The 18,964-nt window shown below is 41.7% G+C and overlaps 1 protein-coding gene across 7 annotated transcripts in view; it reads left to right on the top strand.

Annotated features, from left to right (window-relative positions):
- STAG1 (STAG1 cohesin complex component) overlaps nucleotides 1-18,964 on the top strand; it is a 205,397-nt gene that overhangs the window by 11,215 nt on the left and 175,218 nt on the right. For 2 of the 7 annotated variants that reach the window (XM_088132685.1, XM_088132687.1), the window contains exon 2: nucleotides 15,278-16,265. The exons of 3 other annotated variants lie outside the window; for them this stretch is intronic. The gene's annotated coding sequence lies outside the window, so the exon portion shown is untranslated. Of the gene's footprint in view, nucleotides 1-7,252; nucleotides 7,423-15,277; nucleotides 16,266-18,964 lie in introns of all 7 variants that reach the window. 2 more of the 7 variants (XM_088132684.1, XM_088132686.1) reach the window with 2 other exon arrangements.

The raw sequence follows: 18,964 nt of genomic DNA, 5'->3' as shown, positions 1-18,964 counted from the left end.
AATATCAGAAGGGAAGAGAAAGATTTACAGAAAAGATATGTGTATGAAGGTGGGGTTTGTAGAATTTGACTGTCTTCTGAGAGGAAGGTTTGTATGTGTTAAATTACTGTGTTAGTAAATGAAATGCTGAAATTATTAAATGGTGGAATTGTTTTCTGGTATTTGAATTAAAAAAAAACTAATTCAGCTTCCAAACAAAAAAAATCTTAAATTGTGTGCTATTATATATTAATACAAGATAAATGCATTTGCATGTCTGCTTCTAATAAGGAATCTTCAGTTTTTGTATGCATTCTCAAACATTCAATCATCTGTGCTTTGGAGTTGCTGCTTGAAGATGCCTGGTTCATTCAAAACATGCATTCAACCATCTCAAGGAAGGGAGAATTGGAAAAGCTGCTTGCCATCCTTTACTCCAAGAAAACTTTCCATCTGTTGGTCTTTCCTGTTCCACCATAGGAAAGTTGGGAGATTGTTGGTTTTCATCTCCATGATAAAGGTATCTCAATCACAGAATTACTGAACACTGTTCTGTATATCCTAATCATTTTGGGAGCCAAAGAATGAGTATATATGTATGTATGTATTTATAAACAGCCTTAGTCCAGAGGCTCTAAGTGATGTACAAATTAAATCAAAACACAAAATAAAATACTGTGAAAATAATAACACATAAAAAATAACTATTTGGCCCAGATTTTATTCTAGTTGCTTAATTTCCAGAAGCTGCCTGGAAAACTTAAGTTTTGACCATTTGTTGGAAGGCTATAAGAACAGGGGCCATTCTTGCTTTAGAAGGTAAGCTGTTCCAGAGGAAGGGAGCTGCTTTTGACTGTTTCTGTCTCTGAGCCCCCTTATGTATCTCCTCATAGGAGAGGCCTGTAGAAGGCATTCTTTTTCACTCAGGTCAAGCAGACAGAATTTACTTGGAATTACTAGTTTCTAAGATATCCATACTTTGAGCCATATAAGGGTTTGTAGGTAATGTCTAGCACCTTGAATTGCACTTGGAAAAAAACTGGTAACTAGTGCAGCTCCTGCAGCAATGAAATTGTGTGGCAGTTCCATGATTGTCTGGTGAGCACACAAGTAGCCATATTTTGTACCAGCTGAAGTTTCTGGTTGGTCTTCCGAGAGCAGCCCCATGTAGAACATATTGCAGCAATCCAAGTACAAGGGGACAAAGATGTTAGTGAACAGCACATCCTGTTCTGGATAAGACCATAATTTATGCACCAAGTGAAGCTCTGCAAAGGTTTTCCTGGACTCAAGACTTTAGAGCTGTTATTAGGATCACCTCAGAATTATTTAACCTCTGAAACAACAGCTGTTTCTTCCTGCTTGGTCTGGACTTCCACTGCATCTCCTGTTTGGCCCAGGGCAGAGATATATAGCTGGGTGTCACCTGCATATTGATAATACCTCATCCTGAACCAACAGTTGATTTCTTCCATTGGCTTTCATTGGAAAGGAGAGATGGGGAGAATATTGAGCTCTGTTACCCCATTTTGGAGTAATGGCTTGATCTCACCCTCAACCCCCAATTGCACTCAGCCATTTGGAATGGGATAGAACTACTATAAATTGATATCTTCTACTTCCAGAGAGTATAATTATGATGAATCCAAGGTTCTCCCATGTAAAGGAAAAATCAGCACCCCTTTTTGTGCCATTCCAGCCTGAGAATGTAGTCCTGCATGAATTGACAGTTCAGACTCAGAAGATGGCCCTCCATAGTTTTTGCAGTTTCTCAGCCATGCTAGAGTGTGAAATTTTAGAAAGGAGCAGAAGCTCTTTATGTTTAGAGACAGCAGGAATCAAACCATGGTGGAGGTATAGTATCTCTTGGCCCTGGCAATGTTCTTAAGCTTTCAGTTAATTAGAGACAGGTGCTGAAACAACTCTTTCAGTCTATTGTGTAGTAGCATGCACAGAACAGAAAACATTTTTTTCCCAAGCTCACAACAAAATTTGAAACAGCTTCAGTATTCTGTGTTTTGTTGAGAGTTCCACTGAAAATAAAAATTCCAAGATTCCAAGAATATAAGGTGCCAATCCATGCTGGCTGCTACCAGCCAGCTGATTTTCAGAAAAACGAGCCAAAGAGTTTCTTGCTATTAGAGAAAATATATTGAAACAACAATTTATTTCCTGTGCTGGAAGTCTGGTATCATTCTTTTGATCCTGGAGAAATGTTAATTGAAAAGAATATGAGAAACTGGGCTATACATTCTTCTAAACTGCAAAGGCTGATCTCCTACATTCATTTCAGTTAACTCCCCTAGAATAGGCTATTTGAAAGTCATACAGGCAGAAAATGAATCTTATTCTGTTGACACAAATGGGGTTTCAGGAAAAAATGATTTGAGGTTAGCCTCTTAATATAGGTTGCCCAAGCAGTCAGCAGCATGGAATATTTCTACTGCAGTACTTACATTGCAGTTCAACAACCAGTTTTTGCATCCCTTCCTTTTTCTTTTCTCTTTTCTCTTTTTTCTCTTTTCTCTTTTCTCTTCTTTTCTCTTCTTTTCTCTTCTCTTCTCTTCTCTTTTCTCTTTTCTCTTCTTTTCTCTTCTTTTCTCTTTTCTCTTCTCTTCTCTTCTTTTCTCTTCTTTTCTTTTCTCTTCTTTTCTTTTCTCTTTTCTCTCTTCTCTCTTCTCTCTTCTCTCTTCTCTCTTCTCTTCTCTTTTTTCTTTTTTGACAAACTGGCACTGACAGTGGTGGAATGAGAACATTAGCAAAAGGAAAAAAAAAAAAGACTTGTAAGCACTGTTGCCCAAGAGAAAGGTTTCTCTGGCTGGTTACCTGCATCCTGAAACACTCAGCAGCAATGAACAAAAAAATAATTATTATAACTCAAACACATATCCATGCTTAGGGGAATATATATATATTTTTTTACTCTTGAAGCCCTCCAATGAAAGAAAATTTGCAGCAAACAGGCCAAACTGACAAGTTCAAACATGTCTCAAGGACTTCAGCAGGAATGTAGAAGAACATGGAGAGATTGTACAACACATCAAAGTTCATCGAATCAGCTAGAACCATTTGGATTTGAAATTGTGCTCTGAAACCTCCAGAAATAACTGGAGAGAAAAGAATGCCTAGAGTGCAGACAGGACAACCAAACAACATAGCATGTTAGCTTTGCTTTGTAAAAGTCAGTGGGGAAGCTGGCAGGAAGTTGCAAGTTCCAGGCCCGCAGGCAGGTGAGTGGTTGTTGCCAGATGGGGGAAGGAGCAAGGGGGTGGGCAGGGCTGTGGGGGAAGGTCAGGGAGGGTGTGCAAGGGTGCATGAGAGGCATCATGCAGGTTAGGGTAGGTGCACGGGGGTGCAGCGCAGGTTGGGGAGGGTGCGTGAGAGGCACGTGTGGGTTGGGGAGGGTGCGAGGGGTGTGGTGTGGGTCAGGATGGTGCAGCATGGGTTGGGAAGGGTATGCAGGGTTGTGGGTTGGGGAAGGTGCATGGGGGTGTGCAAGCGGCCAGCATAGCATAAGTGCAGAGGGGCTGGGGGAAGATGCAAGGGTGGGGGAGACTTACCCCAACGATTTGCAATCTTCTATGCCAGCTTTCCCTTTGACATTCTGGGGAAACCGGCATGGAAGGTTGCAAATGGCAATCACGATCACAGGGCGCTTGGCAACCAGTCATAAGTGTGAATGGGCTGCCAAACACCCAGATCACGATCACATGATCACAGGGGTTTGGGGACAGCCGCAACTTTGAGGACCAGTTGTAAGTCTTCTTTTTCAACATACTTGTAATTTCAAATGGTGGCTGAACGAATGGGCGTAAGTCAAGGACTACCTGTAATACAGAAAGTGGAAGTAAAATCATAAGTCGAGGTCACGTGATTTTTTGCTTAGCGACTGCATCACTTCGCTTAACTAAAGGGGAAGTAAGGTTGTAAGCCCGTCACAAACATCTGATTTTCTGCTTAGTGACTAAGTTGCCAGTCCCAATTGAGGTCACTAAGCGAGGACTATTTGTAATGGACAGCGAGTCGACCAATGCAGCAGAAAGAATTTTTTGTGAAAAAAAGAAACATGAGTTTGCTGAGTTTGCTTGCATGTACATATATACCGTATACCATTATGTCCTGTTGATTCAAAATGTCTTTACCTCTAAAGGCATCCTGAGTGGCTTCCAAAAGACACAGGAACATGCACAGAATGCCCCCAAGCTCAGCCAGTGGTAGAACTGAATTTACGTTCAACATTGCAATATGATTAGACCCTTGTATATAAACTGAAGCACAGTAGTGCACATGTGTGCAGTACCTCTTCCCTTTACCACCATCCTGTCTTTATTATCTGCTTTCTTTTGCAGTTTACACACATTAAACCATCAAAATAGTAGTAGGTAAGGGAATTTTAGCAAGGAAAGGTTTGTCTTAAGGAGTTCCTTTACCAGTCTGGCATTCAGTGTGAATGAAGGGGTATCACTTGCCATGTAGAACACCCTCCAACTCAGGGTGCTGGCTAATGGCCAGGGCTTGGTATTGTCCCAGCAAAATGTAGGAGATCTGCCTTCTTATTTTTCCCTGGCTCCTTCAAGCTACTACTTCTCTGCTGGTGTTGCAAGCTCACTACCTCAAGATGAGGCTGGCTGAGCGAGTCATACTAGAATCAGCTTTCTCTGCTATCATAGGGTTTCCCAAACTGTGAGGTGTACCTCCCTTGGGGTGGTGCAGACAGAGTTCAGGGGATGTGCGAAGAACATTTGCTTTTATTTTTTATGTCTATTAAAAATAAAGTTTCATTGTGTATTTTCATTGTTCATTTGAGTTCATTTTGGTGTTTAGATTTTTAGGGAAGGTATGTACGTTATCATCAGCATACTGATGATACCCAACTTTATATCTTCACCCTTGGCTACCCAGATAATGCTGTGGAGATTCTCTTTTGGTTTCTGGAGACTGTGGGGTTCAGCTCAAGCCTAGCAAGACTGAGTGGCTCTGGTATTAGGGCCCCCACGTTCCCAGGACTTTCCATCTTTAGTTGTGGATGGGATTGTACAAAACCAGTGCACAATTTGGGGCCCTCTTTGACTTCTGGCTCCTGTTCAAGGAATAGGTGGCAGCCGTGGCTAGAAGGACCTTTGCACAGCTTTGTGTTGTGCATCAGTTGCACCCTTTTCTGGACCAGGAGGCTCTGCTCACAGTCAGATCTTGGTCACTTTCTGAATGTGCTTTTGATGGGGCTGCTCTCAAGCATTTGGGAGCTGTAGTTGGTAAGAATGCAGCAGTGCAGGGCGCTTATATACACTCCTTGATCAGCACACATTATACCTTTGCTTGTGAGCTGTATTGGTTGCCAGTATGCTTCTGGGTTCAATTCAGGGTGCTTGTAATTATCTATAAAGCCTTTCATGGGGTCACCCCTCGCTGACTATGTCTACCTGCCCATTAAGTCTGGCAGGAGAGGCATGCTGTAGGTCTCGTCTGTTACAGAGTGCGATCTGGCAAGTCTCAGGAAGAGAGCCTCTTGTATTGTGGCACCTGCCATTAGGAATATCACCCCTCCACAGATTAGGTTGCGCCCTGCCCTTGCTGGCGTTCCACAAGGCCTTAAAGACATGATTGTGTCACCAAGCTGGGGATCCAAATGTGTGGCAGAGCCTGTGCAATGGTTCTGTTGATTTGTTTGCTGGTTTTGGTTTTTACTTTGGCTGCCAAATATGTTTGTATTATTATTGTGTGTTGCCCTATGGTGTTTTTAGCTGTTGCTAGCTGCCCAGAGTCCTGAATTTGAGATAGGCGGCCATATAAATTGAAATAAATAAATAGTCTTAAGGTACCTTAAAGGCTAATGACTTTATTATTGCATTATGTATAAACTTTTGTTGATCACATTGTATGATTATTATCATCATCATCATCATTATTGCTATTTTCTATCTTTGCAAGGAATTTTAAGCAATTTTGAGTTCCTTCATATTTTATAGCTTCCTATAATAGATTTTATGGTAGCTAATTGACTCAAGTTTAATAAATATTATTTTCATCACTGATGAAATTGTCTTCCCTGTAATGTCATTTTTCCATGAAAATAATGTTATATTGGTACGGGTAAGTTTTTGAATTGAGTTCAACTCACAGTAATTAACTAGGTATTCAGTTTCTACTTACATTACAGAGAAATTATTGAAGAACTGGGTATCCTGTCTCTTAATTGATGTGGAAAACATCTAGTTCTTTCTGTAGATGATTTGGAATTCATTGTTTTGAACTAGTAAAAATCTCTCCCCTGTGGAATTAGGCAAAAATTTGAAGACTTCCAAACACCAGTTTTACCCAACCCATGACTTTTCTGAAAAAAATTGACATGCTAGAAGTTACAAAGAAGGTGTGTGTGTGTGTGTGTGTGTGATCAGATAATATAGTTCTGTTGGTGAATAGTATTAGCTAGTGGAAAGGATTCTTCCTCTTGTCCCCTTACTGAAATCTGAAATCTATAGAGATTGAGAGATCTTCCAGAATACAGTAGATACAAGATATACATAGGAGTATTAAAATGGGTAGAGAAAAATAAGGAGGAAAGGTAGATCTCATTGCATGACTGGAAGTTAGTTCTCATAATATAATATGTAATCCAACTGATGTTTCATCAAGATAATCCAAAATTTGTGTATTACTGGTAAAGTGAATCAGATCTCTGAGAAACCAAGCTGTTATTTGAATGCAAATCTTTATAAAGCTTGTGGGAAGGAAATCAAGTCCTCCTGCAGTACAGTCTTCCCACCGTAATCAGAGCAAAAGGTTAAAAATTACAATTAGAATGGGCTCAACACAAAGATAAAAATGCAGCGGGAAATGCCGAAATGCCAATCTAATCAATCGGGTGAATATTCCTTCCAGGCTGAGTTTAGCTGGAGGTCTCCTTGATTAAATAAGAGAAGATCCTTTCCCCGAAAGAGATTACTGTTTCAATCAGCAATGCTAAACAAGCGGAAACCACGACTCAATAGGATGCCTGACTGCAGCGTCCCTCTTAGAACACCAGCTAAGTGCACTTTCTTGGAATTCCTAAAGGGCACGCTTCCACACACTTTCGAGGAACAAAAGCAAGGTTTCTCTATATAAAGGGCTTCTGGGGAGGACTTGGTGTGGCCACCTTTTACACTTGACTCTGTACATTGCACTCTCAGAAATAAGCCTCACCTCTGGTTTAAGCAACTGCCTGTGTATTTTATTCCTGGCTCAGAAATGATCCTGGTAAGATTTCTTTCTAACAATTTGGCAACTGTGGCAGGACTCCAAGACTCACTGGGTTGACGGACCGAGCCCAGGCAACTTCGCCCAGCTGGCACCGGACCATTTGTCTGGAGGGTGCTGCCCGGCCTCTGCCCGCATCGACATTGGTAGTAAAGGGAGTTTTGGTTTTGAGCCAAATGGTTGCCTGAACCTGAGGCATCATAGTTGGTAAGTACCCTGCAAATTTTGTGTCTTGCGCCCAGTAGTGTGTGAGTGTGAGATTTCCCTTTTGTGTTTTATCCCAACTGTTGACCAGGGCTGTGTGTCAAGTCAATTTCAGCCACACCTAGGCTCCTGCTAGCCCGAATCGGGTAATGACTTAGAAAGCAAGAGAAGCTGATGAGACTCATGTGCCTCAACAAGTAATGAAAGGTTGAACGCTTGACTTTACCTGGGTGAACACTAGTCTGCTTTCTGCTCCTTTCTTAGGCTGGGACCAGGTTTGTAAAAAGGGAGGACCAGTACTCTATTAGAGAGTCTTCTGGTGTAAAGGAGCACCTCAACCCTTGGTAGACACGCATGTCATAATTAGGGACAAGTCAAAGGTCTCCCCAGCTTCTCCTTTGGGAAGGATGCTCACCGCCTGGGATAAGGGTTATTGCCTGTACAGGCAGAGGTGAGGAAAAGCTGTGCATAGGATCTGTGTCTGGAATGGACTAAGCTTACTGATGTGAGTGGTAATTCAATTTGGCCTGAAATGGATACATTCGAATATGCCATATTAAAACCGTTAAGACCAAAATTAAAGCCTTCCCATAAGCCATCCTTATTGGTACCATTGGGCAGAACTTTCTAATCCCACAGGTCTGACTCCTAATTCAAACACACCCAGTGCCCCTCCAGCCCAAACTGAGTCAGATGTCTTGGATAGGAATGCTGAAGGGAAATTAATGACGCCTTTATTAAAAAAAATCCTATACCCAGCTGAGCATGAGGTGATTTAGAATTTGTTTTTATCCACATGCCTTTCTCCCCATCTGATCTGGTAATTTGGAAGAAAGATGCTTCTCCCTTTCAAAAGGACCCACAGATGGTCATCAGGACCCTGCAGTCGATTATTGAAAGCCATAATCCATCCTGGGGAGACATAATGCATCTGTTTAACATCTTTCTTACCAGAGACAAGATTTTTAATCTTTTTGAGAAAACTACTGAAATAGCCAGAAGACCCATAGTCCTTGTCTCTGAGTGAGCAGTCCCAGCACGTTTTGCCTGGTCAGCAAACAGCCCCTGGGACTATAGTGGGACTACAGTGACCCCTAGGATGAATACACCATGGCTAAAGAAAATCTGTTAGAAGCCCTTCAAGAGATGGGATGCAAACCACTAAAATGATCCGAATTTCAACATACCAAGCAGAGGGAAGACCCGGACACCTTCTGGGTCTATTTTTCAGAAACCGGTGTCACATATGCACATTCAAATCTAAACTACCACAAAGACCAGAGGATTTTAGCCTCAGCATTCATTGATCAGCCAGCTAGCAACATCCGAAATCACTTTCAGACAATTGTCTCTAACTGGTCATCATTAGAAATTCCCGAGTTGTGCAGAATTGCCAACTTTGTATTTGACCAGAGGAACAGATTAAAAGAAAAAGAAAAAGATGAGGCAGAAGGGGAAAAAAGAGAGAGAGCAAAGGAGAAGAGAGAAAAGAGGGAAGACCTAAAAATGCTTGCAGCCTTGCAGAAAATAGGCAGTCCTAGCCTTCAAGGAACTGGGGGGGGGGGGGGGAGACAAAAGCCAGTAGTCTGCTTACCAGTGCGGCAAAGAGAGTCATATGAAAAGGGACTACAGACTAAGACCAGTGGAGAGGGGGACACAACACTTTTCTGGCCAGGCCCAGACATTTCACCACAGTAGACCACCACCAGCACCATTTTCCAAGTCACACTACCCCCTCCAGCAGCAGGCATCCCTGTAATACGCCCCCAGACTACTCCTTGCTTGTATCCAGCTCTGCCAGAGGAAACTTTAGACTCCAATTCCCAATGACTGGACTCTGGGAACACCCAGAGTGACCCATCCTTTACTGTTCTCTCCACTCCACTAAAACGGGACCCCAAAGGTGAACCTTTACTAACACTTACCATGGGAGGCAAACCTTATGATTGCCTCATTGACACCCATGCAACCACTCCCTAATTACCCATCCCCCTTTCAAAGATTCCCCTGGATCTGGTGCTTGCCACAACATCATTGGGGTGGAAGGTAAATTAATTCCAGTCAAACTAACAAAATGAGGGTGGAAGTGGGACCCTTGTCTTTGGATCACTCTTTTACTACCTGTCCTCAATCATCTTTGTCCCTAAGGGGTAGAGACTTAATCTGTAAACCTGGGGCCGCAATAAAATGTGCTCCAGATGGGCTGGTTTTAGATGTCCCCCTTGAGCCACTTGTGTTGCTTGACAACTCTTTTGCAAACGAGCTGCACTCCCTCCCTCTAGACTTAAAGGATTTGCTGCTTTTCTATGGGGATGGGATTCCCCAGAAGTAGATCTTTTAAAGAGTGCTACCCCTGTTGCAGTCCAGGTAAAGCCAGGTCCATCACCCTGTCTGCCACAATACAGCATTCCAGCCGAAGCTGTTGAACCCATTCAAAATTTAATCAAAGCTTACTTAGCACAGGGAGTTTTGCACAAATGCACATCACCTTGCAATACCTCGATCTTTCCAGTCCAGAAACCAAAGGTAGACGCAGCCAGTAAGCCAGTCTATTGCTTTGTCCATGATTTGTGAGCCATTGACTCATATGTCATCCCACGAGCTCCATTCATGCCCAGTCTGGCCACCATCATCACCATGATACCAGCCACAGCTACCTACTTCACAGTCATAGATCTGTGTGCTGCCCTTTTCAGCATTCCAGTAGACCCTGTATCACAATATCTTTTTGCTTTTACATGGGACAGCCAACAATACACCTGGGCCCATCTTCCACAGGGATACACTTAGTCACCTATTCTTTTTTCCCAAATTTTAAAGGCAGACTTAGCCTCCATCTGTTTACCTTGCCATTCTGTGTTAATCCAGTATGTGGATGATTTATTACTAGCTTCCCCATCCAAAGAAAAGTTGCACTGACACTCTTCATCTACTCTCCAAGCTGGCTAAGAGGGAACACAAGCTTTGCCCACCAAACTGCAGTATCTCCTACAAGAAGTAACTTACCTGGGATACATAATTGCCCCAGGTACCTGCAAATTGGTTCCAGAGGGCATCCAAACCATCCTGTGTATGAAGATCCCAACAACCAAGTGGCAGGTACAAGCCCTTTTAGGAGTTTTAGGTTTTTGCAGACCTTGGATTCCCTCATTGAAGGAGCTGGCTCAGTCATCTATCCAGTTAATCCTAAAAGATGCTCCAGAGCCTATCCAATGGACTAAAGACTTAACACGCCTTTTTGAAAAAATAAAACAGACTTTGACTTTGGCTCTTACCGGTTTGCCAGACTACAACGAGCCTTTCTCCCTATTTGTACATGAGAACAGAGGCATAGCTTCTGGGGTGTTAGCTCAATCTTTGGGCTCCACACAACAGCTAGTAGCCTACTATTCAGTTCAACTGGACCATGTTGTTCAAGGAACAGTCCCATGTCTCCATGCTGTTGCAGCTGCAGCTGAACTTGTCAAACACTTCAGAGACATAGTTTTAGGACATCCTCTCATCTTAAAGGTCCCGCATTATGCGGCTGCCATCCTGCTAAAATCTCAAACTCAAACCTTCACACATCAAAGATTGGCACAGTATGAAGCAGAACTCTTCACATCTGGAGACATCTCCTTTGAACAATGTGCCACCCTGAACCCAGCCATGCTGTTGCCTTCTACTGACACTGAAATGCCCCTCCATGACTGCCTCCACCTTGTCCATGATGCTGAATAACCCCGCCAGGACCTGACTGATGTGCCACTTGCAAATCCAGACTTTGAACTTTTCACAGACAGCTCCTCTTTCCTTTGTGGAAGAACCCGTGTTTCCAGAACTGAAGTGGTTACTCTTTTTGATATCATCTGGGCATCACTGCTCTCATCCTCCCACAGTGCCCAAGCTGTAGAACTTAATTGCCCTGACAGAAGCCTGCCATGCTGCTGCAAACTCTTCTGCCACCATCTATACAGATTCTAAATATGCCTTCCGTATTTGCCATGCTATGGGGGCCTTGTGGAAACAGAGGGAATTTCTTACCTCCTCAGTGCTCCCATTGCACATGCCACTCTCATCGCAACACTCCTCCAAGCCTGTAATGCATGTGCAAGGAGGATACTGGAATGGAGGATCAAGGTTATCAGGAGGGAGGGGGAACATTCCAGAGCAATCGCTTTCTCAGTCTGCAGCAAGACCGTGGGACAAGTAAGAGGATGAGGCTAGCCCCTCTCTAGAGTCTCACAGGGTATATCCACTAGTTGCTTTAGCATAGGTTTAGTCTGGCGAGATTCTGTCTATTAGGTGCAAACTAATAACGGGACTGGACTGGACTGGATTGCCTCGTTGTTGTTTTTCGGCTGAGCCTGACAGAGGGGGAGAATTTCTGGAGAGGTTAGAGAGCAAGTGTTTCCTCAGCCTGCAGCAGGACTGTAAGAATAGGAAGAAGCCGAGATTGGCCCCTCCCTAGAGTCTCACGGGGTATACTCACTAGTTGCTTTAGCATAGGTTTAGTCTGGCGAGATTCTGTCTATTAGGTGCAAGCTAATAAAGGAACTATACTGGACTGTACCACCTCATTGTCGTTCTTGGGCTGGTCCTGACAAAGCCATCTGGTTGTCATCCACCCTTGCTGTAGTTCATTGCAGCGCCCATCAGCGTGATGACTCATCCATCACAAAAGGCAATTGCTACACAGATGCTGTCACCAAATGGGCCGCCTTGCAGCCTCTCCCCCTCTCTCTAACTGCTCCTGATTTTCACCTACAATCATCTATTCCCTATGATGATTTGTTGAAAGGGGGAAGGTGGAACAGTGGCAGGAAAAATTAGAAGCCACATTCACTGAAGGGTTTTGGCAAGTACCAGATGGCTGCCCCATTGTTCTGCAACACCTTACAAAGGGACATTGTGGCATTCAAGTGATGGTAGATGCAGCCAGGCGCGAGTGGTATGACCCAGGAATATACTTGGAAGCAACAAGGGTTGCACAGAAGTGTCTAACCTGCAAGCCAATAATGCTTTTCAGGAAAAATAACATATACAGGAGGAAGCCCATGGGCTCAGAGACCTTTTGAGAAATTACAATTAGACTTCATTCAGCTGCCCAAATGCAGTGGGTTCTAGTACGTCCTTGCACGCCAAGATCGGCTCACCCACTGGATGGAAGCCTTCCCCTGTCGCCATGCCACAGCCATAGAGACTGTTTGACATCTTTTAAGAAACCTGGTCCCTAGGTTCAGTATACCTAGTACACTGTGATTAAACCAGTGAAGATATGGTTTGATAATGCTAAGTTAAACCTTCAGGCCTGCATAGAGTGCACAGTCTGGAATGTTTTTGAAGCTGCCTTGGTAGATCTGGATGAGTATACTGATGCTGTGACATCATACATTAGTTTTTGTGAGGGCATATGCGTGCCCACCAAAAACATACGTATATATAATAATAATAAGCCGTGGTTCCCAGCAAAGCTCAAACAGTTGTGTCGTGACAAGGAGGAGGCCTATAGGAATGGGGGGACAGGATTATGTATAATCGGGCCAGAAATGTACTTACGAGAGAGATTAAGGCAGCAAAGAGAAATTACTCAGAAAAGCTGAAAAATCAGTTTTCAGCAAAGGATCCTGCAACTGTGTGGAAAATAAAGAACGTCATTGGCTATAATAACCCACCTCTTTTGACTGAAGAGAGTCGTCAATTGGCAGATGACCTCAATATGTTTTACTACAGGTTTGAGAAGAAGCAATTGCTATGTGCTGCTACCAATTGTATTTCAGATACACCATTAGCATCAGATTTCTCTACACCTATTCCCAATTCCCTAGGTTCCTTACCTCTGGTGATCCTAGAAAAAGAAGTGCAAGGTCTGTTTCAAAAACAAAAGATTGGAAAAGCTCCAGGCCCACCTCTTGTCTGAAAGTTTGTGCGGAACAACTGGCCCCCGTTTTCACACACATTAGTAATAAATCGCTGGAGATGTGTTATGTCCCTTCTTGCTTTAAAAGCTCTACAATCATTCCAGTTCCGAAGAAATCTTCCATCAGCGGGCTGAATGACTACAGACCTGTTGCATTGACGTCTGTAGTTATGAACCTTTGAGAGGTTAGTGCTGGCTCACCTGAGAGCTATCACGGATCCCCCGTTAGATCCATTGCAGTTTGCTTATCAAGGAAATAGGTCAGTAGATAAGGCCTTACACTATATTCTGCAACATCTTGAATCTCCGGAGTCTTACGCACAAGTTCTTTTTGTGGACTTCAGCTCAGCATTTAACACTGTTATTCCAGAAATACTTTACAACAAACTGATCCAGCTTACTGTACCTGACCATACCTGTAGGTGGATAACCAGCTTTCTGACAGATAGGAAACAACACGTGAGGTTAGGCAAAACTATATCCAGTACTCAGTTAATCAGTACAGGCGTCCCTCAGGGATGTGTGCTCTCCCTGTTGCTTTTCTCCCTCTACACCAATGACTGTACCTCAAAAGACTCTTCTGTTAAAGTTCTGAAAGTCGCAGATGATACAACTGTCATTGGTTTCATTCGAAATGGGGATGAGTCAGCATAAAGACGGGAGATTCAACAACTGGTCTTGTGGTGTGGTCATAACAACTTGAAACTGAATACACTCAAAACTGTGGAGATGATTGTGGATTTTAGGAAGAGCCCTTTTAATTCCCTTCTCCTTACTATACTTGACAGCCCAGTATCAGTAGTAGAATCCTTCAAGTTCTTGGGTTCTATAATCTCCCAAGACCTGAAATAGATGCTTAACATCAGAACCATCATTAAAAAGGCACAACAAAGGATGTTCTTCCTGCATCAACTTAGGAAGTTTTAATTACCTCAGGAGCTTTTGGTGCAGTTTTATAGAGGAACCATTGAGTCTGTTATCTGTTCCTCTATAACTGTTTAGTTTGACTCCGTAACCAAGCAGGACAGATACAGACTTCAACAGATAGTTAAGTCTGCAGAAAGAATAATTGCAATCCGCTTGCCTTCTATAGAAGATCTGTATACTATGAAGGTTAAAAGGAGGGTGGAGAAGATATCTGCAGATCCCTCTCATCCTGGACATAAATTGTTTCAACTTCTTCCCTCAGGACGGCGCTACAGAGCACCGTATGTTAAAACATCTAGACACCGGAACAGTTTTTTCCCTTGTGCCATTGCTCTGTTGAACACCTAATTAATGGAGCATGATAAACTGATTGACATTGCATGATAAGATATGACTGCTAAGACGTGACTGATAATGCTCTGTTAAATGTGAATATATGTTGGATAATAGCTTCTCCTTTTAAAAATGAATATATGTTAGTCAATAGCCGCAGCATTATTCTTCTTCCAATTCTCCTCTTCTGACTGCATAGTTTTAGTATATAATATTATTTTTATTATTCTTTATTTCCTGATGCTGTGCACATACACTGAGAGCTCTCTGCACCGAAGTCAAATTCCTCGTATGTCTAATCATACTTGGCCAATAAAGTATTCTGTTCTGTTCTGTTCTACATTAGATATGGATCATGGCAACCATTTCGCTTCTCAAGTTATCACCCATATTTTGCAAGCCCTAGGCATTACCCAAAATTTGCATACCCAGTCCACCCCATTGGGGGCGGTGGAGAGGACGAACAAGGTGTTAAAAACACTGTTATGTAAATTATGTCAGGAGACACATTTGTCCTGGCCCCGGGTTTTGCCTGGTGCTTTATTTCATTTAAGGACTAGATCCAGAAAAGATACAGGATTGTCACCATTTGAACTATTATTTGGAAGACCACCAGATGTAATGAAGGGACTAGATCTGCACTCACTGAGCCTAGAGAGGGGGGACACTGTTGTTTTCCTATCTCTCTTCCTTACACAGGCACCTCCAACGACTGTGGAGACAGAGTTCCCTGACCCAGACCCTGCCACTAGAGGAAGCCCTGCATCCCTTTGAACTTGGAGACTGGGTACGGATCCGCTTCTTCACCAGGAGCTCCCACTACAGCTGAGGTGGAAGGGATCATTCTAAGTGCTGCTGACAACTCAGATGGCAGTGAAAGTGGCAGAGCAAACACCTGGATTCACTGGTCATGCATGAAGCCTGCAGTGGTGGACCACAGTGTTGAGGTTCCTGCGACCCCTAGACTGCCACCAATCAAGCTCGTGAAAGATCCAGAGACCAACCAGTGGGGCTTGAAAAGCTTTCTAGGACTCTAAACTATCTGGGACTTTGAAACTAGCAGAATGGGCTTTCTGATTAACTGCTTCATACTTGTGCTGTTGGCTTCAGGAGTCAGAGGACTAATCAGGTTGGGACTTCACACAGAAATGGAAAATATCTGGGAATAAAATATTCTGTTCTATGCAGAAAGGGGGGATTGTGGGAAGGAAATCAAGTCCTTCTGCAGTACAACCTCCCCCCCCCCCGTACTCAGGGCAAAAGGTTAAAATTTATAATTAGAATGGGCTCAACACAATGCAGCGGGAAATGCCAGTCTAATCGGGTGAATATTCCTTCCAGGCTGAGCTTAGCTGGAGGTCTCCTTGCAGATCCTTTCCCCAAAAGAGATTACTGTTTCAATCAGCAATGCTAAACAAGTGGAACAGCGGCTCAGCAGGGTGCCTGACTGCAGAGCGCTCCCTCTCGGAATGCTGACTAAGTGCACTTTCTTGGAATTCCTAAAGGGTGCGCTTCCATGCGCTTTCGAGGAACAAAAACAAGGTTTCTCTATGTAAAAGACTTCCAGGGAGGACTTGACGCGGCCGCCTCTGACACTTGACTCTGTACGTTGCGCTCTCAGAAATAAACCTACCTCTGGTTCAAGCAACTGCCTGTGTATTTTATTCCTGGCTCAGAAACAATCCTGGTAAGATTTCTTTCTAACAAGCTGAAGTTCAGAGTTAAATAGAAAAGATTTTACAATAGCTGGCAGGTAGAACATTCACAGCTTCTTGAAAATGTGTTAAATTCTTCCATTGACAGAACTACTTTTATCAGCAGATCCTTCCTTTACAGCATCTTGCACGCTTTTGAAATTGGTTGGCTCCTTTAGAGACTGAGCCCAGTTAATCAAGCAGATTTTTGTATGATGTTGGATTTCACATTTCGTATCTAAAGATGAAAATGAAGCTCCATGAAAATAAAGGTGGTTTCTAGGTTCTCAGAATTGTTTTTGAGAACACTGGGTTTCAGCAGTATTGATACTATGCCATTGGTCTGTAATTTATAAACTAATTTTTAATTGTATTCATTTACATTTCCTCCTGTAAATAGAATCAAGTGGCAAGGAACTATGGATTGAATTTCTTTAATTTACAGAAAAGTTTGTTAACCACTGGAAGGGTAGCTTTCCTTCTGGAATGTATAACTGAATTATGAATATTCTAAGATTCTGGAAGTTTAGTTAAAAAGAGCTTTCTTTGGGAAGGGAAAATTTTGGGAAGTTTTTGAGGCAGAAATGTTAATTTTTCTTGACATGGGTCTTTTTTCAAAGACAGAATTCTTTATTAGTATGTTTTGCAGTTTAATATAACTTTTTAAATACTTTTTAAAAATACCATTTTGGTGAATTGTGAGAAGATGATATAGAAGTATAATACACATATTCAAATAACATTTCTTTTATGTTTCTTTGCATTTAATTTTTTAAGCTGTAATAAAAGTGTCATAGCTTGCAAATATATATTTTTGGTGTAAGACCCCAGGAAAATTATTATTTATTGCTAGGTTTGCATGCTAGATCCTGCTTTCATATACTGGTTTATATGTGGTATGTGAACATCAGCTTTCCAGTTTGTAACAAGACATCATTTTGATTTATCAAATTACAATGCCTTCCTTGTAAGGGGAATAGAAAAGAAAAGAACGTGTGGACACAAGGTTTATTCTGTGGCATGAACTTTATTAACTTGAAACCTGAACCAGGTCAGCATTTATAAGTCAGTGGTTGAACAAAGCTGATAAAGTTCACAGTGGAGGAGTTAATGTTGACAAAAAATTAATACATTTAGTTTTTCAAATTATACAGGAACTTATTGGTAAGAATTGGAGATTAAAATGCTGGTAAAAAGAACTGAATAAGAGGTGCAAATGACTGCAGAGCATTGGTGCCTTTAAAGATTAGCCTGCTTGGATGATGCTACTTGGCTGATTAATTCAGCTCTTTCTGTAAGTTGTAACAGGGCCCTGTTTCTCCTTTATTTTCTTCCCTGTCCAGCTGTCTTTTCCACTCATCCTATCTCCATTCTGGTTTTTTTTTTGTTGTTTCTTCTTGAAGGAGGGAGGAAAGTGTGTGTATGTGTGTACTTGTGTACTTTTGCATATGAGAGTAGTTTGCATGCATGAGAAAAAATGATTGGTTATTACATGTAGCTGAAGATAAATTAATTTTACTATATACAAGGTAACTTATTTGTAAGCAGTTAATTTTACTCAGTAATTATTAATTTGATGGATATTTTCTTTTTTTTTTAACCTGATGCTACCCATTTTTTGAGTATTCCTTCTGGCAACTATGTGTATATACTTTTATTGGGGAGGAGGGTTCATCTTAGATTGACAAGGAGAAAAAGCTGGGCATTGCAAATTATTTTTGTCTGGGTTTATACTTTTTTATGTCTGCTCTTCCTTGAGCAGGAGAAATCACCTTAAACTCAGGGTGGTCTTTTGGGGGAATGCAGTAGATTGAAGGAAAACACATTAGTTTGGAATCAGGCAGAATAGTTCTTTTTAGTTTGTAGTGGTTATAGTTGTGTTTATGAATTCTGGGTATTTACATACTGATCTGTATTATGTAAATTTATTGTACTGTTTGAAAACTTGAAAAATGAAGCTAGTATTCATTATTTTCAGCGGATACTTAGATCTTCTGTGCTGCATTATTAAAGTATTTTTTACCCTGTGATTAGTTTTGTCCTGTGAAATCGACACATAGTGTGTTGTGGACCTTGAGTATGATTTACATATGAGAAAATATCTGCTTGCTGTATGTATGTGTGTTGTGTGTGTGTGTGTATAGTTCCATCTGCTTCATCACCATAATGGTACATATTATTTTGGGAAAATACAATCCAGAGAGCAAATGATTGGTGCATAATCTTCATTTAAAACAAATGCATAGATCTGATTGTATTATGTGCAGAAGTTTGAAATATAGTAATAAGTATGTCAAATGTTCATATTCCACAGTGCAAGGGAAAAGAACTTTAAACATTACATTAAAATAATTAATATTGTCCATTATTTTAAACCATGCTATGTGATGTGGAATTAATACTATGTTTTTGTTTTTTGTTAGTCCAGTTACTTGAATGTTACCATTTGGGATATGGGGAAAATGGTGATAGGTAGCCTGTTGCATAGTTATAGTATTTTTTTCTTAGTATGTAATTATACAAAATATTCCAACTCTTTAAAATTCTAGACTTTAACAACATATATTGTTCTCATCTCAAAGAATTAAACAAATGAAAAATTCTGCTTATGGCCTTGTTTTAAAGTATGATTTTCTAATAATCTGTCAGAAATGATCTTTGTTCTTTATACTAACTTCATCCTCTTGTAAAA

The sequence above is a fragment of the Python bivittatus genome, unplaced genomic scaffold (assembly GCF_059951505.1).
Source record: "Python bivittatus isolate LINGU-HERP-01145 unplaced genomic scaffold, Pbiv_v1 ctg000980_np1212, whole genome shotgun sequence".
NCBI lineage: Eukaryota > Metazoa > Chordata > Lepidosauria > Squamata > Pythonidae > Python > Python bivittatus.
Note: the sequence above shows the minus strand (reverse complement) of the source record. Positions and strands in the feature narration are given on the sequence as shown.